At 41.8% G+C, this 27,552-nt stretch overlaps 1 protein-coding gene and 1 pseudogene across 1 annotated transcript in view; both read left to right on the plus strand.

Moving 5' to 3' along the window:
* The window catches only part of BLOC1S6 (biogenesis of lysosomal organelles complex 1 subunit 6), a 131,467-nt gene that overhangs the window by 50,287 nt on the left and 53,628 nt on the right, over positions 1-27,552 (plus strand). The gene's annotated exons all lie outside the window — the stretch shown is intronic.
* LOC125909977 (cAMP-regulated phosphoprotein 19-like) lies at positions 15,617-19,843 on the plus strand (annotated as a pseudogene).

Consider the following 27,552-nt stretch of genomic DNA (forward strand, 5'->3'; position numbering starts at 1 on the left):
AGAGGCTGAGCGGCCGCGGCGCGGAATGGCTCGGTGCAGGCGGCCGGCCGGCGGCTCCTACTTCACCGGAGAGCCAGTTCCCGATGGCACTGCCGCGCGTCCCTCCCCATCCTGTGGAACACGAAACACGCTATAAATTAAAGGCGCCCCAATACTGCCCACAAGTTCCGAAGCCCGGGGCGGCAAGGGGCGCCAGGCCGGCCCGGAGGCTCCGGGGCTCCACGAGGGGGCGGCGCATCTACCTGGGGCTTTGCCGCGGGGCCGCCGCTCATCTCCCCGCCCCCGGCCGGCCGGCTCGGCGGGGCCGACTCGCGCAGCTCGGCCCGGGGCCGGGCGGGGAGCGGGGCCGTCCTCGCGCCTGCCGCGCCCGCAACTCCAGGCCGGCTTCCCGAGTCTGACAGGTTCGGGGCCGGCCGCCGGGGGCCGCCGCCTCTCCCCGCCCTGCGCGAGGCCGCGCGCGTGCGCCGCAGCGGCCGCAGGCGAGGAGCGCGAAGGAGGGGTCCGCACGAGCCCACGCAGGCCCGCGGCGCAGGGCTGCGGCGCCCGCAAAGGGGCGGGGCAGGGGCTCGTGCCGCATCCAGTCCTCCGCCTCCCGCCCGTTGCCCCAGTCTCGGCTGCGGAGCCCCGCGCGCCCGGCTCTGCCCGAGGGGCACTCACAGGGAAGCCCCAGTCTCTGGTGCCGCACTGTCGCCTCCCCAGGCGGAGAGGCGCTAGCGGATGGAGCCGGGGCCTGCGGTCCAAGTGGGTAGATTCGAAAGGTCCCGCCCGCCTGGGGCTGGGCGTTGCTGCGGGAGGTCGCTCCACCCTAGAGGGCCTCAGGAATCTCGGGGCAGGATCTCGGTTGCGGATCCTGGGCAGAAAACGAATTTGTGCTTTCTTGCTAAGTGAGAAACTATGCAGCTTTCTTTCTTCGAGTTGCTGCTTCTCTGGCAAGTTGACAAAATTTGCTGCACGGGTGAGAGGGCAAGCAAAGCTTATGGTCAGCAGTTCTATGGCCTGCTTTATATTTACTATTGCTTTTCAGCAAGTATGTGTTATCCTGTGTGTTCGCTTAGTGTCCCTTCTCCCTCCATATAACATAGACTAAACCCAAGCAGAAAATCTAGTAGGGGTGTTCGTTTTGGCCTTTGGTTCTGTTAACAACCACAAATTTAAAAGAAGTTCTGAGAAGCAGTTTCTGATTTAGATTTAAGTTTTGGGGCGTCTGGGTGTGGCTCAGTCAGTTAAGCGTCTGACTTCAGCTCAGCTCATGATCTCCCGGATGATCTCGTGGTTCCTGGGTTCCAGCCCTGCTTAGGGCTCTGTGCTGACAGCTGAGCCTGGAGCCTGCTTCAGGTTCTGTGACTCCCTCTGTCTCTGCCCATCTCCTGCTCACACTCATGCTCTCTTTCTCTCTCTCTCTCTCTCTCTCTCTCTCTCTCTCTCTCTCTCAAAAATAAATATCTAAAAAAATTTTTTTTTTAAAGATTTAACTTTTAATAGTAACATGGAGGGGTGCCTGGGCAGCTCAGTGGGTTAAGCCTGACTTCAGCTCACGTCATGAGCTTGGAGTTTCAGACCGTGTTGGACTGTGTGCTGACAGCTCTGAGCCTGGAGCTGCTTTGGATTCTGTGTCTCCCTCTCTCTGCCCCTCCTGCTCATGCTCTGTCCCTCTGTCTCACTCTCTCTCTCTCTCAAATAAATAAACTTTAAAAAATAATAGCAGAATAGAATGGCAATAGGCCTCCCCACTCCTCTTCTCCCTTGAAAGTCTAAGAGATTCTTAATCCAGAGCCCTTGAATGGGTTTTAGGGGCTTCTGGAAGCCTTAAATTCATGTGCAAAATATTGTGGCTTATATGGGTTTTCTTGAGTCAAGTCCCCTAGCTTTCATCATGTTCTAAATGGGTTTAAGACTCAAGTAAGATTTAAAACAGCAACACTGTCAGGAGAACTCATAGATCAACCCCCTAGCTTCCACTCAGAGTTGACTTGTAGTGCAAACTCCTCTATTTATCCTGTGTTAATGGATGTCATATTTGGATAGTAGTCTACATGGATTGCCAAATTTCAAGTTACAAAATCTGCAATAAAAGTCACATGGAACATCATTTTCCTCTGAAGACTTAGAACACACTTTCGAATCTTGCATGCCTTTGATGCAAGAGCACCAACTGCCTTTGAACTCCCCAGCAATCCTTTCACTTTTGAATGCCCACCATATCCCCACAGAGCTGCAGCCATGGGAGTCAGGTTAGGAAACCTGGATCAGAGATCCCATGGTTCCCAAGACCCGGGAGGGAAGTCTTGCCTAGGAAATTATTCAATAATCAGGGCCCTCAGTTCATTATCAGCTGAAGGGAGAGTGCTTAGTGAGTAGAGCTTTCCTAACCCCAAATACCTTAATCCATCCAATTTCGGAGTAGGTTAGTGGTTTTTCATTTGTTATACTGCTTGAAATTCTGCTAATGAGAAAGATAAATGAACAAAGCAACTATGTCAGGAGTGTGATTGCTCTCTCTTTAGTATGAGTTCTTCAAATAGGATTCCATCCAAGGAAAGGGGATAGATGTTTTCAAGGAAAGTTGAGGCAGGAGCATGGATTGTTTTGGGTACTTACGGTAAGCTTTGTTGGGAAGGGGTGCAGTTCTGCGTCCCCATTTATTTTTACTATTTTGTATCGCTGGGTATCTGGACAGAGTGATGGGTGGATAACAAAAACTATATAGTGATTTTAATGTATGTTCACAAATTCAGATACTTGTCCCATCCAGAGGTAGAGCTTAATCTCCCTCCCAGTGAATGTGAGCTGCTCTTATTGAATAGCATAATGGCTTACAAGGAATAGAATGTGACATAAGTGACAGTAGATGACTTAAAAGACTAGGTCATAAGAGGCACTGTAGTTGCCTGCTTTTTCTCTCTTGGATCACTTGCACTGGGAGAAGCCAGAGTTACCATGTCACGAGGAACTCAAGCAGCCCCAAGGAAAGGCCCATGTGATGAGAATGGAGACCTCCTGCCAGCAGCGATGTGAATGAGCCGGATTGGAAGCAGGTCCTCCACCCTAGTTAAACCTTCAGATGTTTGTAGCCCAGGAGATGTTGACTGAAACCCCATGAGAGATCCTGAGCAGAAGCTCCCATCTAAGCCACTCCCAGATGACCCACAGAGACTGAGATAATAATGTTCATTGTTTTAGTATGGTAAGTTTGGGGATAATTCGTTACACAGCAATAGATAATGAATATACTCAATCTCAACTTTGCTCTGTACCAGGAAAGACACTTTTCTTATTCTTTTATCACTCACGCCCTTGTTCCTAGGCCTGTCCTTGGGCTAGTGGCATGATTTCTATCACTGAACTTTAAAATGGGCTAAATAAATAGACTTCTGTGAATAGTCTTGGAATTTGCAACCTTATTTCTATGTATTCAGAATTTATAACAACAGACAAATGAACTTTTGAAAAATAATCCATTTATAATCTGGGTACTGCCTGCAATTCAGCTAGCTATTGCTCACCATGCCATTCTTTTATAAGAGACTTAATACTTCTTTCCAGTTGAAGAACTTTTTTGCATGGGCAAATAGAAAAAGTTGCCAACCATTTATCCTATTTCTTACCCAGGTAACTCCTAACACACAAACTGTTTAGGTAATACCAGAAGTCTGACATTTGCAAGACACACACTCCGGCAGTCAACAAGAATAGCCCCCAAATATCCTTCGTCAAAACCTGTTTTGTGGCCCAGATATCTCTTGGGACAAATGACAATGCTGAAAATAATACCACAGCTAACATTTACTTGGGGCTTGTTTATGCACCAAGCACCTCTGCAGGGGACCTGATTTCCATTAGAGGGGAAGTTAAGAATTCAAAGCATGGGTCTTAAAGTCTGACCGTATTTGTATCCTGGTTTCACCATTTAGTTATATCGTCTCTGGAAAACTAACCAATCTGTGCTTCAATTTTCTTACATATAAAATGGGGATGATAAGAGTACCCACTTCACAAGGCTGTGGTGAGAATTCAATGAGATGATGCATGTAAAGCATGTAAAACATAGCATATGTAGTTCCTAGCACATAGTAAGTGCTCAATCGATGACAGCTCATATTTTTTTAAGTAGATGAAGACGTGGAGTCTCAGGGAAGTGAAGTAAATTGACTGGAGTCATGCAGCTAAAAAACAGAGCAGGAGTTCAATTCCAGATCAGTTTGGTTTCAGAGCTCAAGCTCTCAAACACTAGCCTGCACTGTCCTCTCAGTTTCACACACAAATGGAATGATGTGCAGAAAAGCACCTAGACTCCTTCAGGTGTGCTGGGAGAAATCCCTGTTCCATATATCAAAGACTTGCCAGCACCTTGAGACTTCAACATCACCCTGTGAAATCCTTCTTGGAAAGGAAAGGAAAAAAGTGGAAAAGTGTTTAAAAATCAAGGTATGGGGAAAGGTGCCACTTACTTGACAGGCTCACATGTTGCATATTCCCAACCTGAGAATTCCTTTCTCCATTGGAATAGATGATTGTAGAACATTTCCAAAGGATGCATTTGGAATGTGACTCCTTATCTTTTTCAGGAGGGGTTGAAAGCTATCAGATACAAATGGACAAGGGCTAGTGATGTGATACACAACTATGGAGAGTATAATAATTTCTTCTTTCTATGGAGTGCTATGCTAACAGAGTGGCTGGAGAGTCAGTTAAACCCCTCCTCCAGGGGAAGAGAAGGATGCAAAGTAGGTAAGAGAATTGCCCAAGGACAGGCAAGTTGCCTTCTTGGACAGTGAGTAGATAAAGGAGAGGGTCTCTGGGCCACACCCATGTATCTGTCAGGAAAACCAACCTGTGAGCTAAAACACTCAATCAAGTTCATTGTTTTCATACCTTTGTTTTGTCTTTCCTTACTTTTTAAAGGAAATGTACCTGTGAATTTCTCTAACCATATCTGGCTAAAATTAGAGGGAATAGGAGCTGGGATGGGTTTAAGACATAAGCACACCCGCCCCGGAGTCTGGAGGTAACAGCTTGAAGGTGAGGGTGGAACGCTGATTTTGGACATGCTTTAGGAATCCATCACAGACAAGAGAAGTTCCTTCAGCCTCTAATTTTGCCATCCTTTCACAGTGATCCCCAGCACCATACTGTTGCTGAACTCATTTTCTTGGCTGTAAAAGTGGAAAATAGTATTTGTCCTACCTCTGTCACAGGAACACTGTAAGAATCCAATGAAATTTTGCATGTGAAAACATTCCCCTACTTACTTTACTAGAGAGAGCTATTAAAAACCATACCATCTGGGGCACCTGGGTGCCTCAGTCAGTTAAGCATCTGTTCTGGATTTTGGCTCAGGTCATGATCTTGTGGTTCATGGGATCGAGCCCTCCATTGGGTTCGACACTCACAGCGTCAAACCTGCTTGGGATTTTCTTCCTCTCTCTCTCTCTCTGCCTCTCCCTAGTTCGTGCTCTCTCTCAAAATAAATAAACATTTAAAAAAGAAAGAAAGAAAAAAGAGAGAAAGAAAAAAAATATTTTAATCATAGTTCATTCATAACTTTAAATTCCCCTCTAAAAAACATTTGTATTTCTTGAAACTGATGTTTAATTTCTAAGAAATTCTTAGTGGTGAGATTAATCTGTCTCATACTGATTGGAGATGATTAAAACACTAATACTCAGTTTATACTTATAGTAGACTTATATCAGAGAACATTATAACATTTATGAATTAAACCAAGACAGAGAAGCAAATGCAGACAAAGTGACTCTTGTGACCTCTTAGAACTGGTGGCTTTAAACAATGAAGGCCATTGTATAAAAACTCCCTCCCAGGGTTATTGTGAGGATTAATTAGATTAAAATCTGCAAAGTGCTTTGAGTTTTTCCCAGAATTCCTTTACAAATAAAGATGGCATTAATTATTTTTTTATATGGATCTTCCCAGAATCAAATGTAACAAATTCACCTGTTGTTTAACTTGTACTCCCTGAAGCAAAAAACCCAAGACCAAGCCAACCTAAATGACCTCTAATGGTTTTAAAATGACTATAGATAGGAGCATGCTTGAATGAGCAGAAGTTAGTACCCTAATCACAAAGATCTTGGTGTATGTTTTACATGACCGGGTAATGCCTCATAATCACTATGCCATATGGTAATTAGGTATAAATTACTGTAATTATTACAGCTGTTTTATACTGATCAACCAAGTTTTACTCTCCTCTTTGTTATTTATATTTTACTAACTCACATTCTACTCACTTACAAATAGGCTTTAAGGCAGTCTTCCCATTAGTAGGCCTTCCTCACCTCAAAATACTAGAAAGGATGAGAATGAGAGTTTTTCCTGATACTAGATACTGTCTAATCCTCATTGTATGCACAGAAACAAATAGACACAGACGAAAGACAGGTGTCTTAACAACCAACTCTCCAGCAGCTGAGGTTCCTTGGGAACCCTTCTCAGTTTCCCAGTCTCTGATCTTAATCCTGTTCCCAGTGACCCACCCAGCCCGCACTGTGAGCTTCCCCCCCACACCCCAAGAAGGAGCTACTCTGAATATTCTGAGTGTGGGTGTGGGGCAACCCATTTGGGTGGAGGCCTGTGATGTGGGTGGTGAAAGAATTCACCCTGGGCAGAACAAAGGAGATAGAAGTTTATTAAATACACCGCAAGGGAGCTATAGGCAGGACAGCAAAGGAGAGACTGTTTGGTAGGGGGCTGTGGGTGGGGGGGGGGGGTGTAGTTAAGGGGGGAAGGTGGGGAGGTATGAGAATGTGTGGGATTTTGGTACCTTTTTTTGGTACCTGTGCCCCATTGTAAGTAGCTCAGTTGTCAACTAGGTCTTAAGGCTATTTTGAGGCGGGTCACCTAATGGGCCTATTTGCATTTAGCCTGGTGGTCACTGTGGGCCCTTTTACCTTACTGAGGTTTCCATTGCTCAGGCATGTTGCCTAAAAGCTGCCTCTACAGTGGGCTTAAGGTAGCAGAAACTCTGGAGCAGGTCCAGGTGAAGTCTGGGGAACAGTAGGGTAAGAAGCCCATTGTAAATGAGGAACCAGTCTGGCAGGCAACCAGCTGTCCTGATTTACTCGGGATGGAGGGTATTTCCAAGACCTGAGACCACAGTTTACTGGGATGAGTTTACCTTGTAGCAAGAATAGATTCTGTAACCGTGATATTGCTGGGCAGGGAGAGTATCTTACCTGGGCAAGACAACTTGTTCCTGTTGGTCCTGCAGCACACTGGGCTGGGTGTTCTCAGGGAATTCTCAGGATGTGACTCCTGTTACAGTGAAATGGAAGAGGTCAAAGGTGTCTGAGAGGGAGGCCAACCACCTCAGATAGGACCCCCAAGGTACCATGACCCTGTTAGAGCCGCGGAGATCCCAAGTCAGTTCTGTAACTTTGCAGGTGTGGAACTCTGCCTGAGGGTGAGGCTGGGGAAGTCAGTGTATGCCAGACTGCCCCAAGAGACTGAGTAAATTACTGTGTGGTTGATTGCTTAATTATCCTGGGGTTCAACTCTCTTACTGCCCTGGATGCCCTCTTCACAGGACCAGTGAATATGAGAAACCAAGTTACCTTACAGCTAGAACAAAGGTGGCTGGGGGGTTTCAGTGACATCATTTACAGGCCTCATGGCCTCTCCTGGCCTTTTGTGTTCCTTTTTCCCTGCTGGGGTGTTCTTCTTCCTTCTCAGTGTCTGGCTAACTGCCATTCAGCTTTCAAACCCAATGGATTCTGCCCAATTTTCCTCCTTCTTTCCCTCTTTCCTCCTCTCCTTCCCTTCTTTCTTCCCTCCCTTTTGTTTTTAAACTTAAAAAAGTTTATTTTTGAGAGAGAGTGCACATACACACACATGTGCATGAGTGGGGGAGGGGCAGAGAGAGAGGGGCACAGAGGACCTGAAGCAGGCAGCACTGACAGCAGAGAGCCGGATGTGGGGCTCAAACTGGTAGATGGCAAGATCATGACCTGAGCCAAAGTTGGACACTTAACCAACTGAGCCACTCAGGTGCCCTTCCTTCCCTTTCCTCTTTCCTTCTTCTCTTTCTTTCTTCCCTTCCACAAATGTTATTTGAGTGTTTATCATATGCCAGTCACTAAAGTAGACACTGGAGCTATAGAATTGGATAAGACAAAGTCTAGATGATAACCCACCCCTGATTAGTCCTGTGTATACAGCATAAATTCTAATTCTTTATTACTAATTCCCCCCCCCCAGATTCCATGCAGACTGTTGATATCTATATATAACTTTCGAGCGAAAGTGAAAATAATATAGCCTTTCTTCTTGGTTCAATTTTAGTTTAGTCTTTCTGAAATCATTCCCCAGGCCCCCATCTGGTAAAGTCTTCAGATAACCACCTCCATCCATGGCGTGCTGATTTTTATCACTTAGTATTACTGTTACTGCCTTTAGTTCTCCCAGTTGTGCTTAGTTCTGAGTTGTGACCTCGCAGCTCAGAGCCCTGTCTTCATTTTATAAATAGTCGGGATATTTTTATCCCAAAGTGCATTACTTTGCACTTGTTCCCACTAAAGCTCACTTGTCAGTTGTCTGACCACAGAGTCAGATTTATAGGCTCTTCTGACTAGCCCAAGGATTGGCAAACTTTTTCTATAAAGGGCCAGATAATAAATAATTTCCGGTTTGCAGCAATACCTTGGTGCTGGTCGAATTTGCTCATTTCTGCCCTTGTGAAAGCAGCCGTAGGTGATAATAAGCAAATGAGTATGGCTATGTTCCCATAAAACACTGGACACTGAAATGTGAATTTCGTATACTTTTCACCTGCCACAAAATATTAGTCTTCTTTTGATTTTGTTCAACCATTTAAAAATGGAGAAGCCATTCTTAGCTCAAGGGATGCACAAAAATAGGTGTAGGCTGGATTTGGCTTGTGGGCTGTAGTTTGCTGGCCATGATCTAGACTCATCACTAGTTAGAAGTGTTGTTCGAGATTCCACTGCTCATTCCCTCCTCCTGATCACTTATACATATAAGTGATATACATTGTAATTGCAGTTGCCTTATATGGCATGGTTTTTTTCAGCACTCCTTTACCTACTCAATTCTAGATAAAGTCTAGAGCCACTCTCCCCCATGGCATCCATCCCACCCCAAGTCTAGACAAGTCCATTTGTTACATATGTTCATGTCTCACTTTGTAAATTTATCTTCATTAGTGGCATTATTTGACTAGTGGCGGCTTCTCACTCCCTTGTTAGGCTTTATGCTCCATGAGACTGGGGGCTGTCTATCTTTGCTCATATCTCCTGCACCTGACCCTGTGCCTGGCACGCAGTAGGTGCTCAATAAAGCATTTGTTGAACAGAGGAACCAGATCCACAGCAGACCTCAGCTTATTGGCTGGGCATTGTTGTCTATAATAGCTCCCTCCCCTTACTAGCAGAGAGACCTTGAATTTTAAGATCTCTTTGAGCTTCAGTTTCCTTCTCTGTCAAATGGAGACAATAGTTACTATCAGTGGGTTGTGGTGACTTAAATGAGAAGATGTAACTGGCACATGGCTTGCTCCAGTCACTGTTAGATTAATGTTAGGCTCCTTCCCCACTTCCTCTCATTGCTGTCAACTCTATGGTTGTCTGATGTCCAACTACCACTTGCTCAGATATCCCAAGTGCATAGGACTCCACCTGCCTGAAGAGAACTGCACTGTTTCCTTTGAGAAACCCAGAATTAGAAATATGATGAGTACACCCTTCATATATCTGCTGCCTTTCTAAGACCTGTCACTTGGGCCCTCTAGTTCCCTCCCCTGGCTGGAATCAACAGGCTGCACCCATTGTTTTTGCTTCCTTATGTTTGCTTATGTTTGCTTAGTTCCTTATGGCCTCACAAAACATTCCAATCTTATGTGACTTTTATTTCAGCCTCTCCTTTGGAAATCTGTCAAAGGTTTTTTAAGGTGTTAAGGTAGAAAATATAAAGCATTTCCCTTTTACCTACACACTATTTACTTCCTCAAAAATTAAGTAAATTAATTTTTCTTTTTACAGATACCATTTGACCATCTTTGTCTAAAGTTAACTTTAAGTGTTTACCATGCCTATTTCACAAATAAACCATAACTTCCTAGGTTCTCTCCAGAGATTTCTTAATGATAATAATTATCATGTCATAAAAATTACAAGATTTTGAGCCCAAAATGTATTAAGCACTGTGCTAGGAACTTTAATTAAATACATCATTTAATTTAATCCTTATAACAGCCTTGCATAGTGGATACTATTATCCCCATTTTATACATGGGATAAATGAAATTTTTTTTGAGAGAGAGTGTGTGTGTGTGTATGAGAGCAGAGTAGGGGGAGGGGCAGGAACACAAGAGAGAGAGAGACAGAGAGAGAGAGAGAGAGAGAGAGAGAGAGAGAGACTCTCAAGCAGACTGTATGCCCAGCACAGAGCCCCATGCGGGGCTCTGTCCCATGACCCTGAGATCATGACCCGAGCCAGATTCAACAGCCGGATACTTAACCTACTGAACTACGCAGGCACCCAAGGATAAATGAAGTCTTTTAAATAATTTATTGAAAGCCACATTATTAGAAGATGGTGGACTCAAGGTTTGCATTCAGGTTTCCCCCAGCCCATTGCCCATCATTTTTCCATCCTGACATTTTCTTCCCTTCTTATGCTTGGTAGCTGGTGGTGCTGGGAAGGGCACGTGTATCACATTTTCACTCTTGTAACCTCCCGAGTGAACAGCCAGCTATGATGACTAGTTGCCCATTTTGGCTAATGGATCCTCAGTGTCATAGCAAAGTTCCATCAGAACTCATGTGGGTTTTAAAGTATTACCCTTTCGCTTAAAACCACTCATCATCCATCCATCCAACCAATATGTCTATTTTTTTAAGTTTGTTTGTTTGTTTGTTTTTGAGAGAGAGAGAGCAAGCAGGAGGGGCAGAGAGAGAGGGAGACAGAATCTCAAGCAGGCTCCCCACCATTGGCACAGAGTCGGATGTGGGGCTTGAACTAGACACTTAACCTACTGAGCCACCCAGGTGCCCCTAACCAATATTTCTCAATAGGCTATCTCACTCCGTTTGGGCTGCTATAACAAAATACCACAGGCTGGGTGTCATAGAAACAGCAGAAATCTACTTCTCACAGTTCTGGAGGCTTAGAAGTCCTAGATCAAGGGGCACCTGGGTGGCTCAGTCAGTTGACCATCTGACTCCTGGTTTCAGCTCAGGTCATGACCTCACAGTTCGTGGGTTCAAGCCCCATGTCAGGCTCTATGCTGACAGTGCAGAGCCTGCTTGGGATTCTCTCTCTCTGCCCCTCCCCTGCTTGCTCTCTCTCTCTCTCTCTCTCAAAATAAATAAATAAACAAACAAAAAAAAGTCCAAGATGAAGGCACTAGCAGGGTCATCTTCTGGTGAGGACCCTCTTCCCGATTCATAGCCATTGCTTTTTCACTGTGTCCTCACAGAGTAGGAAGGGTAGGGAGGTCTGTGGGACCTCCTTTGTAAGAACATGAATCCCATTCATGAGGGCTCCATCCTTGTGTCGTAATCACCTCCCAAAGTCTCCATCTTCTAACATCATCACTTCGGCATTAGGATTCCAACTGGTGACTTTTGGGGGACACACACATTCAGATCATAGCAGAGATTGTATACCAGACACTGTGCTATGTGTTGAATGTGTCTTAGGCCAAAGAAATGTGTCTTTAGTGCTTAAAATTAGTTTAAAATGAAGACATTGGGGGTGGGGGGTGCACCTGGGTGGCTCAGTCGTTCAAGCTTCTGAGTCTTGATTTCGGCTCAAGTCATGATCTCACAGTTTGTGAAGTTGAGCCCTGTGTCAGGCTCTGCACTGACAGCGTGGGGCTGCCTGGAATTCTCTTCCCTCTCTCTGCCCCTCCCCCACTTACACACATGTGCGCACTTTTTCTCTCTCTCTCTCTCAAATAAAATTAAAGAAAGAAAGAAAGAAAGAAAGAAAGAAAGAAAGAAAGAAATAATAAAATTAAGGCACTGGGTAGTTAATAAAAGAGGCATCTGGAGAGGAGGGAAGATGGAGAGAAAAGATGGGAAAGAGAAGAACTGCCTATGAAATCACTGCCTTGGGGACCCATGGGTCAGGAGGAGGTCAGTGGGTATGGCGAGGAAGGCAAGGGAAGATTAATGAGATTCTCACACACCAGGATAGAAGTGATAAGGTGGAACCAGCAGAATTTCGCTCTGGCATGACATACTGCTTCTGTTAGTGTGGCTTATGGTTTTCGGTTCCCTTTCCAACAGCCAGTACTTTCCTAGCTCTCTGATGTTCTTGTTTTCTCTTTCCCAAGCCAGCATAGATGATACCTTTGCATTGGTGTTCTCTGTCTGGGTAGAATCCCCATTTATCTTGATGGCTTACCAGAATTGCTGCAGTGACAGCCTGTTTCACTGTGTAGAAGGTGCTTACTTCATTTCTGCTTTAGTTTTGTGTGTGTGTGTGTGTGTGTGTGTGTGTATGCACAGTGTGTGCATGTGTGCGCACATGAGAAGTGAGAGCGCCTGGATTGTTGTAGTTCAGACCATGCTCACACAAAGGGATCCTGGTGACCAGAAGAGTCCTTACAGGCACATCCACCTCAGTGCGTTCGCTGTGCATCAGAGTCAGAAACTTGATTTTGTCGACACCCTGAGAATATATTCATCTCCTATTAACTAGCTCACAGAAAGTAATAAATACAAAGCAGAATATTGAGGGTGTGTAGGAAAGTGTACATATGTTTTAGAGATCCATACTGAAATGAGTAGGGATGAAGTGACTTGGGTCTATCTATCTGCTTTAAAATATTTTAGTTTTGGGGCACCTGGGTGGCTCAGTCAGTTAAGTGTCTGACTTCCATTCAGGTCATGGTCTCACAGTTTGTGGGTTCAAGCCCTGCATCAGGCTCTGTACTGACAGCTCAGAGCCTGCAGCCTGCTTCAGATTCTGTATCTCCCTCTCTCTCTGCCCCTCCCCTGCTCATACTCACTCTCTCTCTCTCAAAAATAAATAAACATTTAAAAAATTTTTTAAGTGAAGCAGGTGTGGGAAAATCTTGATAATAATGATTGAATTTGGTTAATGGGTATTTTATACTCTTTGTACATTATATATGTTATATACTAATTATATTATTTCCCTACTTCTGTGTGTTTGAAATTTTTCTTAACATGAAAATTAAAACAATAAAGGAAATGACAATAATTTACAGAAAGAAATACAAAATCGTCAGGTTACCTCATGCAAGTTAAGTTAATGAGGAAGCCAAGGTGGAGAGCTAAGTCGATGTAAGACTGTTGGGTCACCCAGGGCAATGACATATTCCTGTCTGCAACCAGGCGCTCCTCTCTCCCCTTCTGCTCTCATGTCCCGGGACCTAATTCCTGGGACTATCTCAGAAACTTAGAAATCTGATTCCTACATCCACGGCTGCTCCCATCGCACTCCCTGTCCCCTGTCAGATACTTAAATCCTGCTCCAGGCTGAGGGGATTGGTGCCTCTATTGCTAACACCCTGGCAACAGGCATCTATCTCTCCCGCTTGCAGCTTCTAGTTTTGCTTTAGGACTGCCCATTCTTGGGGTACATGAGAGACCCTGCTAACTCAAATGCTGGTTCAGTTTCCACTCCTGCTGGCACCCCCCTCCCATCAGATCTCTTAGGGGCTTGAAACCTGAGAAGCAGTAAGGCATGGGCACAGGGAGGATTCCTGACCTTGCGGCCTGACCTATCTGCCGGGCTCTGCCTTGTTTGCCGGGCACCAGCTCCAGGAATGGCACAGATGGCTAAAGGGAAAGGCACTAAGGATGCCTCATTTTCAAAGGCACAATTTATTTAATTTGATTCTTATTCAGATCTGTGAGATATAGTTATCATTCCTACTTGAAGAGATAGGGAACTAGGGCACTGTGAGGTGAAGCAATGTGTTTACAGTCACAGAGTTAATCTGCAGCAGGACCATGATGTGAACTGAGGCGTTCCCGTCCCCTGAAGGAGTTTATCGGTGTCTAAATCCAAGTTATTACTAAACTACTGTATTTCTCAAATTAAACTAGTATTTGTAGCAACCAGGTTGTGTTACCACAAAAGATGATTCGTTATTAGCAGCAGGTTGGATTTATCCAATAGCTAAATGCTGTATTTCATTTTCATCCATGTGTCGAATTTACTAATTTTAAAAAAATGTTTATTTATTTATTTTGAGAGAGAAAGAGCAGGGGAGGGGCAGAGAGAGAGAATCCCAAACAGGCTCGACAACCAGTGTGGAGCCCGACTCAGGGCTTGATTCCAGGACCAACCATGAGATCATGGCCTGAGCCAAAATCAAAAGTCGGATGCTTAACTGACTGAGCCACCCAGGCACCCCTGAATTTACAAATTTAAATAAAACGGTCCTAATTTTTCATTATGAGGAGTTAATAGCTAATATCTATAGTTGATAAATCAAGAAAAAAGGGTGTAAATATATTACATATAGTTTCGGTGGTAAACAGTAGTAGAATTTAAAACAGAAACTATTGGGGCCCCTGGGTGGCTCAGTGGGTTAAGCATCTGACTTCAGCTCAGGTCATGATCTCACTGCTCGAGAGTTTGAGCCCCACTTCGGGCTCTGTGCTGACAGCTCAGAGCCTGGAGCCTGTTTTGGATTGTGTGTCTTCCTTTCTCTCTCCCCCTCTCCTGCTCACACTGTGTCTCTTTCTCTCAAAAATAAATAAATGTTAAAAAAAATTTAAAAACCCAAAAAACAGAAAGTATTGATAAAAAACCTCTGAGTAATGGGTGTGGCAGTGATGTGGTTGGTGGGGATGGGAGGTAGGAGATGTTTTTGTTTTTCATTTTACACACATCTATACGGTCTGAATTTTTAAAAATATGGGCAAGTTTTACTTGTATAGATTAAAAATAATAGTTTAAAAATAGAAAAAAGAAGTGAAATACAATGAAACGTATCCCCTCAATGAGTGATTGCTGAAATTGTCATATGTAATACTATGTAGCCAATAGAAATTTTAAGTAGGAAAGGCAAATCAAGAATGATGTGGTTAGGATAATACCTAATCATGTATATACTGCGTGTAGGTATATGTGCATATAAACAGGAAGGATACATATCAAAGTGATGCCAAAGTGTAGGGATGAGGGGTGAGGAGGAGAGGAGGATTCTGATGATTCACTGCATTCACTTCTATATATGGCTTGATTTTTTTTTGAGGGGCATGTACTGAATATGAAAGTGTGCAGAATATTTTGCAGGTTCAAAGCTACAGCGATTCTGAGAGTTCCCTCTTTTCCTCTTTGTCACAGAACAGCCAAATGTGATTGCACTGTGTTACATATAAGTGTCAGGATCTTACACTTGATTTACAGTGAAGACATTCACTGTTCCTAAATATTGTTACAAAAGAGAAGTTTGTGAATTGCATTATTCCACTCTCAGGCCTTAATGTCACCACAGAGCTGACCAAGTCTGATTCATGGTTTTGTTTTTTGTTTTGTTTTTTTTTTTTTTTGTATTGTTACATTTCCTTCCTTTGCTTGGTTTTGACCAAGGGTGTGTGGGGTTTAAATCTCCAAATCCAGTATCTCATAACATAACATGTATCCCACACTGTAGAGGCCTGGACTTGGAGTCTTTAACCCTGATACTTGATAGAATCCTTCTGATGAAGAGAAGCAGGGGAAGAGGAAGCAGTATGTCCATGGAGGTCCCCAAGGCAGCCTCCACGGAGGAGTGGAAGGCAATGGAAGATAAAGTGACGAGTCCAGAGAAAGCCGAGGAAGCAAAATTAAAACCAAGGTATCATCATCTGGGACAAAAGCCTGGAGGTTTAGATTTCTTAAGGAAACGATTGCAGAAAGGGCAAAAATACTTTGATGCCAGGGATTACAGCCTGGCTAAAACACAACTGAAGAGGAAGCAGCTTTCTACTGCAGCTCTGACTAAGACAAGTCACTGATGACCCGCATTCCCACTCCACAGAAACTTCCTCCACAGAAACCATCCCTTGCTGCCAGCAAGCTGGCTGGCTGATTAAAAGAGCTGAACTGCATGAATCTTCTAATTCTCATTATTTCTCCTTGTTCTTTCTCTGCTTTTCATTTCCTTTCATTCAGTAAGTCATTTGAGAATGAGAGCTTTGCAGGTAGCAGTAGTGTGTGCTGCTATTGTAAGGAAATATACGCGTGGAGAGTTTTTGATTAGTTTAACAGTGCGCTGATAAAGAGAACGTGTTTGAGCAACATAAAGTAATCTGCTTGAAAATAATTGTATATATTACCTAACTCCTAGTGTAGGACTGGTTCCAACAAGTAACAAGCAAGTTTTATGATTGTAATGTTTTGGCTTTCTTTAATTCATCTTAATTCAGCTCTGTATGTTACTCTTGTTTAAAATAACCATGGGGTGTCTAGGTGGCTCAGTAGGTTAAGCCTCCGACTTCAGCTCAGGTTATGATCTCACAGCTCCTGAGTTCAAGCCCCGCATCGGGGTCTGTGCTGACAGCTCAGAGCCTGGAGCCTGCTTCGGATTCTGTATCTCCCTCTCTCTCTCTGCCCCTCCCCACCCATTTTTTTTTTTCTCTCTCTCTCAAAAAATAAACATTAAAAAAAATAAATAAATAAAATAACCTCTATTGTATTAATTTCTTTTGCATTTTCCTTTTGGATTTTTTTTTTAATTTTTTTTAATGTTTATTTATTATTGAGAGACAGAGCATGAGCAGGGGAGGGGCAGAGAGAGAGGGAGACACAGAGTCTGAAGCAGGTTCCAGGCTCTGAGCTGGCAGCACAGAGCCCCTGGCGGGGCTTGAACTCACAAACTGTGAGATCATGACCTGAGTCGATGTCAGACACTTAACTGACTGAGCCACCCAGGCACCCCTCCTTTTAGATTTTGTAAAACAGAAGTTTAAGACCACAAGTTGGAAGAAAGGTCACATTCTTCAAACAAAAATAGATGGGGCTCTGAAAGATTTGTATCTCTGTGCTTGAACTTGAATGTCCTTAAACCTGTTTCAGCTCTAACAATAGAATTTTACTTGGGCAATATTTGCCTGATCTGGTGTAACTTATATGACTCTAGTGCTTAACAGCTGCTGTTCTTATTCAGTTCTATAGTGTTAGAATATCTTTTGTTAAAGAGATGAATAAAATACTCATGTGCATCGACTGTTGAATTCACTTTTGTGCCATTTTTGTAAATACAATAGTTTTGCGTGCGCACACACACACACACACACACAAAGAATCCTTTTGGTGATTCAATTTTTTTTGTATTTTACTTTATCGTGGAAAGAACAGTTAACATAAGATTTACCCTCCTAACAAATATTTTGTGATTTTTTTTAATGTTTATTTTTGAGACACACACACACACACACACACACACACACACAAACACACAGAGTGTGAGCAGGGGAGGGGCAGAGAGAGAGGGAGACACAGAATCTGAAGCAGGCTCCAGGCTCTGAGTTCTCAGCACAGAGCCTGACACAGGGCTTGAACTCATGAACAGTGAGATCATGGCCTGAGCCAAAGTCAGATGTTTAACCAGCTGAGCCACCTAGTTGCCCCTACCCTCCTAACAACTTTTTAAGTGTTGATATATTATTGTTGACTATAGGTACAGTGTTGTATGGTAGTTCTCTAGAACTTACTCATTTTTTAAAATGTTCATTTATTTATTTATTTTGAGAGAGAAAGAGAGAGAGTGTGGATGGAGGAGTTGCAGAAAGAGGAGAGAGAGAATCCCTCTCATAGGGATTGAGCCTGACATAGGGCTTGATCTCACGACCCTGGGATCATGACTCAAGCCAAAATCAAAAGAGTCAGATGCTCAACTGACTGAGCCACCCAGGTGCTTCATCATCATTGCTTTTAATAAAAGAAGTTAAATTTATAAACACTTAAGATAACTTGGGAAATGTTACAGAGGTTTTGCTAAAATGCAAACTGTCAGCAAACTGCCAGCAAACTGCAAAATTTGTCATATCCAATGTATTTAATCTGAGTGGTAATTTTTCTAACAAAACTCAGTTGGAGGACAGCTGATATATCAACGCTCTTGATGGAAATAACAAGTGTGGTATTGTGGCTAAGAAAGGAGAATATAAGTCGGTGCATGTTTTCATCATACAAATTTTCTGGTTGATCCTCTTTATCTCCATCAGGAAAATATATAGGGAATGGTAGCTTTTTATTTTTTAATCTTTTTAATGTTTATTTATTTTTGAGAGAGAGACACCCACACAGAGTACGAGTGGAGGAGGGGCAGAGAGAGAGGGAGACACAGAATCCAAAGCAGGCTCCAGGCTCTGAGCTGTCAGCACAGAGCCCAACGCAGGGATCAAACTCGAACTGTGAGATTATGACCTGAGCTGAAGTTGGGCACATAACTGACTGAGCCACCCAGGCACCCCAGAAATGGTAGATTTTTACAGAAATACTTAGATGAAGACAGTTTAGAATCTCTGATAGTCACTGAGCTGTTGTTATGTCCTGGTAGAGAGTCATTTACATAGATTATATTGTGTGTTGTGTCCACACTTAGGGTCCATATGCTGTCCATCTATGCTTCCCATTTGTCCAGCCTGTTTTAGTTCCAGGCCAGAATGGAAGCATTCTTGTTTGAAAGAGCTCCAAGTCTCCTGTGGATTTTCATTTAATGATAAGTAGCAGGCTGGTCTTCAAATCCCCATCTTTTCATGGCACCTTGAAGCCTTCACCAATAGTTTTTACTGTGGCATTCACATACTGTCCTGGGTGAAAGTGAGCAGCATGAAGAGGAATGCCTGGCTTAATTACAGCTGATTGCTCTGGCTAGAACTTCCAGTACTAGGTTGAATCAAAGTGGTGAGAGTGGACATCCTTGTCTTGGAGGAAAAACTCTCGATTTTCCACCATTGAGTATGATGTTAGCTTTGAGGTTTTCATATATGGTCTTTAGTATGTTGATGTATGCTCCCTCTAGCCCTACTTTGTTGAGAGTTTTTATCATGGGTGGACGTTGTACTTTGCTTTTTTTAACAAATGGTTTTTCTGCATCTATTGAGATAATTGTATGGTTTTTATCCTTTCTCTTGTTAATGCGATGTATCACACTGATCGATTTGCAAGTATTGAACCACCCTTACATCCCTGGAATAAATCCCACTTGATGATGGTGAATGATTTTATTTTAAGTACTGTTGGATTCAGGGGCAACTGGGTGGCTCAGTTGGTTGAGATAGGGCTCTGCGCTGATAGCACAGAGCCTGCTTGGGATTCTCACTCTCTCTCTCTGCCCCACCCCCTTCCTCTCCCCTCCCCCCCTTTGTGTGCACACACTCTCTGTCTCAAAATTAATAAATAAACTTAAAGAAAGAAGTACTGGTGGATTCAGTTTGCTAATATTTTGTTGAGGATTTTTACATCTATGTTCACGAGAGATATTGGCCTGTAGCTTTCTTTTTTTGTAATGTCTTTTGGTATCAGGGTAATGCTGGTCACATAGAATGAATTTGGAAGCTTTTCTTTGTCTTTTGTTTTTTGCAATAGTTTGAGAAGAGTAGGTATTGACTCTTCTTTAAATGTTTGATAGAATTCACCTGTGAAGCTATCTGGTCCTGGACTTTTGTTTGTTGGGAGCTTTTTTTTGTCTTCTTTGTTGGGAGTTTTTCTTTTTAGAATTTTTTTGGGGTGCCTGGGTGGCTCAGTCAATTAAGTGTCTGACTCTTGATTCTGGCTCAGGTCATGATCTGGCAGTTGGTGAGTTCAAGCCCCATATCAGGCTCTGCACTAACAGCATGGAGCCTGCTTGGGATTCTCTCTCTCTCTTTCTCTCTCTGCACCACCCCCCCCCACCACTGCTCATGCTCTCTTTCTCTCTTTCTCAAAGTAAATAAATAAATGAACATTTTTTTTAAAAAAGCCAAAATGGAGAGTCAGATGCTTAACTGACTGAGCTACCCAGGCACCCCTGCTGAGAGTTTTGATTACTGATTCAATCTCATTGCTAGTAATTAGTCTGTTCAAATTTTCTATTTCTTTCTGATTTTGTTTTGGAAGATTAGATGTTTCTAGGAATTTATTCATTACTTCTAAGTTGTCCAATTCATTGGCATATAATTTTTCATAATAGTCTCATAATCTTTTCTATTTCTGTGCTTTCAGTTGTTATTTTGCCTCTCATTTCGGATTTTATTTGAGTCTTTCTTTGTTACATTACTTAGTGAAAGGGCTTGTCAATTTCGTTTTTCATTTCAAAATATCTACTGTTAATTTTGTTGATTTTTTCCCCATTTCTTTTTTTTTATTTATTTCTGCTCTAATTTTTGCTGTTTCCAGACTTTTGCTAAATTTGGGCTTAACCTTTTTCTTTTTCCGGCTCTTTGTGGTACAAATTACTTACTTGAGATTTTTCTTCTTTTTTAATATAGGCATTTATTGCTATCAACTTCCCTCTCAGCACTGCTTTTGCTGCATCCCTTAAGTTTTGGTAGGTTGGGTTTTTATTTTTCTTTGTCTTGAGGTATTTTCTAATTTCCCTTTTGACTTATTCTTTGAACCAGTGGTTGCTTAAAAGTTGTTTAACTTCCACATATTTGTGAATTTCCCAATTTTCCTTTTGCTGTTGATTTCCAGTTTTATTCTATTGTGATTAGAAAAGATACTTGGGGGGCGCCCGGGTGGCTCAGTCGGTTAAGCGGCCGACTTCGGCTCAGGTCACAATCTCGCGGTCCGTGAGTTCGAGCCCCGCGTCGGGCTCTGTGCTGACAGCTGGGAGCCTGGAGCCTGTTTCAGATTCTGTGCCTCCCTCTCTCTGACCCTCCCCCGTTCATGCTCTGTCTCTCTCTGTCTCAAAAATAAATAAACGTTAAAAAAAAAAATTAAAAAAAAAAAAAAAGAAAAGAAAAGATACTTGGTGTGGTTTCAGTCTTCTTAATTTGTTAAGACTTGTTTTGTGACCTGACGTGTGATCTCACCTGGAGAGAGACCCATGTGCCCTTGAGAAGATTATGTTTTTTTCTGCTGTTGGCTGGAATGTTCAGTAGGTATCTGTTAGGTCCATTTGCTCTATAGTGTTTTTCACTTATAGTGATCTTCTATCTGGATGTTCTGTTCATTATTGAAAATGGGGATTAAAGTCTCCTACTGTGATTGTATTCCTGTCTATTTCTCCCTTCAGTTTTGTCAGTTTGCTTGATATATTTGGATGCTTTGATGTTGAGTGCATATATACTTGAAATTGCTTTATCTTCGTGGTATATTGACCCTTTTCTCACTGTATAATGTCCTTCTTTGTCTCCTGTGACAATTTTTAATTTAAATTCTATTTTGTCTGATGTCAACATAGCCACTCTAGTTAACAGTTTCCACTTAGCCTGGATTTCTAGCCAAAATACTAGACATGTGTGTGAAGCCATCTTGGATGCCCCCGACCACTCCATCTGCCAGATGAATATCAAGTTGTCCTCCATGATGCTTCGTGGAACAGATTTCTCCAGCTGAGTCACGCTTAAATTCATGACCCATACTTTTATTTTGCAGTAGTTTGTTACACAGCACTCGCTAGCCAGAACAGGAACAACTGACCCCTGTTATCCCCATTTTAGCCCAGCTTTTGGGCAGATTAAGCACCATTATGGAGTAATTCATCTTCCTTTACTTCTCTTTTTTCCTTTGGACAGAACTTCAGATATAAAAACATTCTGATCCTTTTGACTAACAGTAAATATACATATATTTTTACCTAGTTGTGATATCTTTATGCTTATTATTTTCTTCTCCTTTATACTTTAATTTTATCTGATATTTTCATTAAGTCAATAGCTACTGGTCTGTTTTAAACAGCAACAGCATATTCCAGATGTCATAGTAGGCTTAACATCCCTTTTTTGTTGGATTTTGAGAGGTCCCTACCCCTGGGGTTGGGGTGTTTCCACACAGACTGCTCATTTCTTGTTAGTATCCATGTCATTATCTTTGTCCTCTTTTCTTGGCTGGGGCAAACAGCTTGCAGTTAGGTGAGGCCTTCTCCCTGAGTTCTGGCCAATAAAATGTAAACAAACTGATATGTGCCCTTCCAGCCTGCCCCATAAAAAATACTAGTAATAGAGGAAGGCACAGCCATTCAGTGGAAGGAGCAGAGCTCCCACAACCTTCTGACCTCCACAGGACTGTATGGTGAAGGAGAAATACACTTTGGTTAATACTTGGAGATTCTAGGGTGCATCTGTTAGAGCAGCTGGCATTATTTACCTTAACTAATAAGGGTATTTTAAATGCCTCTGTTATCAGCATGTACATTAACCCAGCTGACGGAGTGTGACAGTAATTACTACTGACTCCTTCAAGTAATTACTACATTTTGTTTACTTTCAGTAAGTGAATTTCAGGGGTCCTGCTAGCATTTAGAATTTTGAAAGAAAAATTTCACTGGCTTGTCAAAGCTATATCTCTATAGTATCTATATGCAAAACAAAACAAAAAAAGCCTTAAATTAAAAATTGTGTCTTAAAAATAGGGCTGTTAGAGTTACTGTAGAATAGAGACACTAGTGTGTATTCTCTGAAGTCAGACAGTCAAGTGCTTCTACCATTCACTAGTTCGTTCATTCATTCATTCATTCATTTACATAATCAATTTGTGCTGGACTTTGGTAACCCAAAGATGAAAGAGACAGATTCATTTCTTTTAGCCATGGTATGTATAATCATGAATTTACCTGGGTGACCATGGGCAAACTCTCTTTAGTTACTCCATTTGTAAAATGAAGGAAATATTACTGTTGTATTCACTGCTAGGATTTTGGTGGCACCTAAATGAGATTAACCACATAACACAGTGCCTGTCATATACTAAGTGCTCAATAAATATCTTTCTTTTTTCTTTTTTTTTTAAGCTTACTAACCAATCTTGAGTTAGTTAAGCTGAGTAGTTAAGGACAAACATTTCCAAAGAGGGACCCTTAGCTTTAATTCTTCCCCCAAATAAGCAGCACCAGAACATCCCTTGCTGTCATCTTCCTGAGGGCTTTCCTTGAATTGGGGCTACTGAGTCAATAACATTCTCCACAAAAAGAATTTTATAATATTCATAGATATCCATCATTTATTTTAGGTAAATGCCTAACAGAATTTCTAGGTTATGGGAGTGCTACATGTATAACTTGGTAAGAAACCTCCAGCTTTCCAAAGAGTTTATACCATTTTATACCTCCACTAGGAAAGTATAAGAGGTTACTGCTAATCCTCACCAACATGGGGTATTGTCAGGGTTTCTTTTCATTTAATTTTGTTGAATTCTGATTTACCTATTTTCCTTTTTTTGTTTGTGTTTTTGGTGTTAGAGCTAAGAAATCATTGCCTAATCGAAAGTTACAAGTATTTACATCTATTTTTTCTGTTAGGAGTTCTGTAGCTTTATCTTTTACATATAAATTTATAATTCGAGATGCCTGGGTGGCTCAGTTGGTTAAGCATCTGAGTTTTTATTTCAGCTCAGATCATGATCTCATGGTTTGTTGGTTTGAGCCCTGCACTGGGGCTCCATACGAATTCTCTCTCTCTCTCTCCATCTCTCTCCATCCCTTCCCCCACTCATGTCCTCCCCACCCCCAAAATAAACATTTTAAAAAATCTATAATCCACTTTGAGTTAATTTTTGTGTATGGTGTGAAGGGAGGACCCAAACTGCATCTTTTACCTGTGGATATCCAGATGTCCCAGCATCATTTGTTGAAAAGGCTATTCTTTTCATTGAATTGTCTTGGCTATTTTGTGGAAAAACAATTGACCACTAATGTGTGGGCTTATTTCTGGACTCTCAGTTCTGTTCCATTGATTTATATGCCTATCTTGGTGCATAGTTTTCGTTGGAGTAATTCATTGTAGTTCTAACTTGCACTTTGTATGTATTTTCCTGATGACTAATAATTGCGCTGGAAAGTTTCATCTTGTTCATTCCAGTCATTCTCTTTCCTTATCCCCCATAACTAGCCATTGTTTTGATTAGTTTATGTCATAAATCAGTCTTTCCTGTTCTAGAACTTTATGTAAACACGGTATACATTGTTTAGTACAGGCTCCTTTCATTAAACACAATGTTTTTGAAATTCATCCATGTTATCGTGTTTCAATAGTAACCCCAAATTTTTTTATAGCAAAGATTTTCTAATTTATTTTAACTTACTTCTTTTTCATGTAATTTCTATGTGAAAAATTCTAGCCTACCAGGTGAATTTTTACAATTCTCATCCAATTGCTAATTCCTTTAATATTTGGTATAATTTTAAGTCTGTCCAGTTTTGGATCTCTGACTTTTCGCTTATTCTTGATTTTTGTCATTTGCATGTAGTTGCCTTCTTAAAGTCCCCTGAAGATTGTACTATAGTCAAGGGTTATTTTATTCTTTCAAAACTCATATACACTGCCATCTTTTTACTAACTTGCTTATTAAAGTATGTATTTATCCAAACATCCTATCTGAATTATATTCTTCCTATTGAATTATTCAAATATGCACTTAGTTTAGAATACCTACTAGTTTCTGGAAAATTTGCCAGAATTATCCATGGTATTTGGGGAAACACTCTAGATATAGAAGAAACTCAATTCCCTCTGATCTTTCTTTTTTCTTTTTTTTCCTTTCTCTTTTTCTTTCTTTCTTTTTTTATTTCTTTCTTTTTTTCTTCCTTCCTTCCTTCCTTTCTTTTTTTTCAGGTACATTTGACTTTGCAGGTGATTTGGAAGCATTAATTGCAAAGGTATACATTTACCTCTCTGGTTACACAAAGGAATAGGAATGCACAAAGTAGCAAATGTGAACTTGTGGTGTTCCAAGGAATAACTTTCATACAATCTGCAGATTCAAGGTTCCATCAGAAAGTCAATACTCCCTCTCCACCCCCACTGCTGGCAATAATTAAAGCTGCTGAAGAAGAGTGACTTTTTGGTGCAGTGTCCCCACCTTTCTTGCTTCCTTAACTTTGAACTCTCAGTGTCCTCTGGCTCCTGGGTTTTTTTTGTTTGTTTGTTTTTGGGTTTTTTTTTTTTTTTTTTTGCCTTTTACTTTCCCCAAATACACCCTGCCTGGGATAGAATTGTCAAATCAACTACCCTGTCAACCCTCCCTTTGCTGTTCCTCTACCTTTATTCCTTCTGCAAGCCTCTCCCTGCCTATCCCCCTATCCCTAACTAATAAGACATTAATGCATGGAATTAGTTTATAGGACTGTGGTGGTCTGGCAAGGCACACTGGTAGGGTAGGCCATTAAGAAGAGCAGACTGAGACTCCTGGGCACCAGCTGAAGCTGTTCTGTACAGAGGAATTTCTTCTTCAGAGGAACCTCAGTTTTTCTTTTAAAACCCTTTAACTTATTGAGTCAGGCCCACCCAGATTACCTACAATAATCTCTCTTATTTAAAATCTACTGATTATAGGGTGCCTGGGTGGTGCAGTCAGTTAAACACCCGACTCTGGATCTTGGCTAAGGTCATGATCTCGGCTCAGGTCATGATCTCATAGTTCATGAGTTCAAGACCCACATCAGGTTCTGAGCTGATGGGGTGGAGCCTGCTTGGGATTCTGTCTCTCCTTCCATTTGCCCCTCCCCTGCTTGTGTGTATGCTCTCTCTCTCAAAATAAATAAAAAAAACTTAAATTTTTTTAAATAAAATCAACTGGTTATGGATTTAATTCATATTTACAAAATACCTTCACTGTAACACTTAAATTAGTGTTTGATTGAGTAACTAGGGAGCTATAGTCTAACCAAATTGACATATAAAACTAACTACTACACCCCATTGCTTTTACCCACTGGTTTAATTGGTAACTAAAACGTTAACTGATGGAAGCTGAATGCTTCCCAAGGCTATTTTCATTTTATGAAGAAATCTTCAAGAACCAAAGGAATAAAACAATAATAAAATACAAATAGCTAAGAATGTGTGAGGTGAGGTTGGGCAAGAATAGAATGAAAGCCCCTGCCTATTCAAAAGTCCAAGATTGCCCACAGGTACGGTCACTGCTTCTCATTGTCCTACGTCTTCCCTTCAGTCTCCTGGTATGCCAACCATTTCTAATTCAGCTTTCTGTGTTTGGTCCACTCCTTTCCAGATCCTTTGACTAGAGAGAGAATAGAATATCTTGAGCCTTTTTTTCTTTTCTGTGTCCATTGGCACAGATTTCTCCAGCACCTAGTCTACAGTATCTGAAAAGTTTTTAATCAAGGGGAGCCTGGGTGCCTCAGTCCGTTAGGCATTTGTCACTTGGGTACAGGTCAGGTCATGATCTCACAGTTCCTGGGATGGAACCCCCCCCCCCCCCGCCCCCTACCCCCCCCCCTCCCCCCCCCGCACCCCCCCCCGGCCGGTACTGCGCTGACAGGGCAGAGCCTGCTTGGGATTCTCTCCCTCCACACCCCTGCCACCTCTCCCCTGCTCACTCTCTCTTTCAAAATAAACATTTAAAATAAATAAATAAAAGCTTTTAATCAATTTATTCAGGTATAATTGACGTGCAATATGGTATACTCATTTTAAGCATATAGTTCTGTGAATTTCTTTTTAATGAATATTTTTGAGAGAGAGCACAGCAGAGGAGGGGCAGAGAGAGGGAAACAGGATCTGCGCTGACAGCAGAGAGCCCAGTGTGGGGCTTGAACTCATGACCCATGAGATCGTGATCTGAGCCAAAGTTGGATGTTCAACTGACTGAGCCACCCAGGTGCCCCAGCTCTGTGAATTTTGAAAAATAATACACTCATGTATCATCACAATCAAGACATAGAACTTTTTTATCATCAAAATTTTCCTTATTTCATATGTTAGTACGACCCAAAGTAATGTATAGTTTCAATGCGAGCCCTATCAAAATTTCTACATTTTTTGCAGATACAGAAAAATCCATCCTAAAATTCATATGGAACCTCAAGGACACTGATTAGGCAAAAACAATCTTGGAAAACAAGAGCAAAGTTGGAGGCCACACAATTCCCAATTTCAAAACTTACTACAAAGCTATAGTAATCTAAACTACTATTCTGGCATAAACACAGACATATGGACTAATGGACTAAAACAGAGAGCCCATAAATGAGCCCTCACAAAAATGGTCAAATGATTTTCAAGGGCATCAAGATCATTCAATGGGGAAAGGGCAGTCTTTTTAACAAGTGGTATTGGAAAAACTGGATATCCAAATGAAAAAAAAATAAGATTGAACCTTTATTTTACATCATATACAGAAATCAAGTCAATATGGATCAAAGACCTAAATATAAGAGCTAAAACTATAAAACTCAGATAAAAACATAGGGGGAGAAACTTCATGATACTGGATTTGGCAACGATTTCTTGGATATGACACCAAATGCACAGGCAATTAAAGAAAAATAGGTAAGTTGTACTTCCTCCAAATTTAAAACTTTTGTGCATCAAAGCACACTATCAACAATGAAAAAGCAACCCATGGAATAGGAGAAAATATTTACAAATTATATCTGAAAAGGGATTGGTATCCAGAATATATAAAGAACTCCTACAACCCAAGAACAACAACGACAAAAAC

The sequence above is a fragment of the Panthera uncia genome, assembly GCF_023721935.1.
Source record: "Panthera uncia isolate 11264 chromosome B3 unlocalized genomic scaffold, Puncia_PCG_1.0 HiC_scaffold_1, whole genome shotgun sequence".
NCBI classification, from domain to species: Eukaryota; Metazoa; Chordata; class Mammalia; order Carnivora; family Felidae; genus Panthera; species Panthera uncia.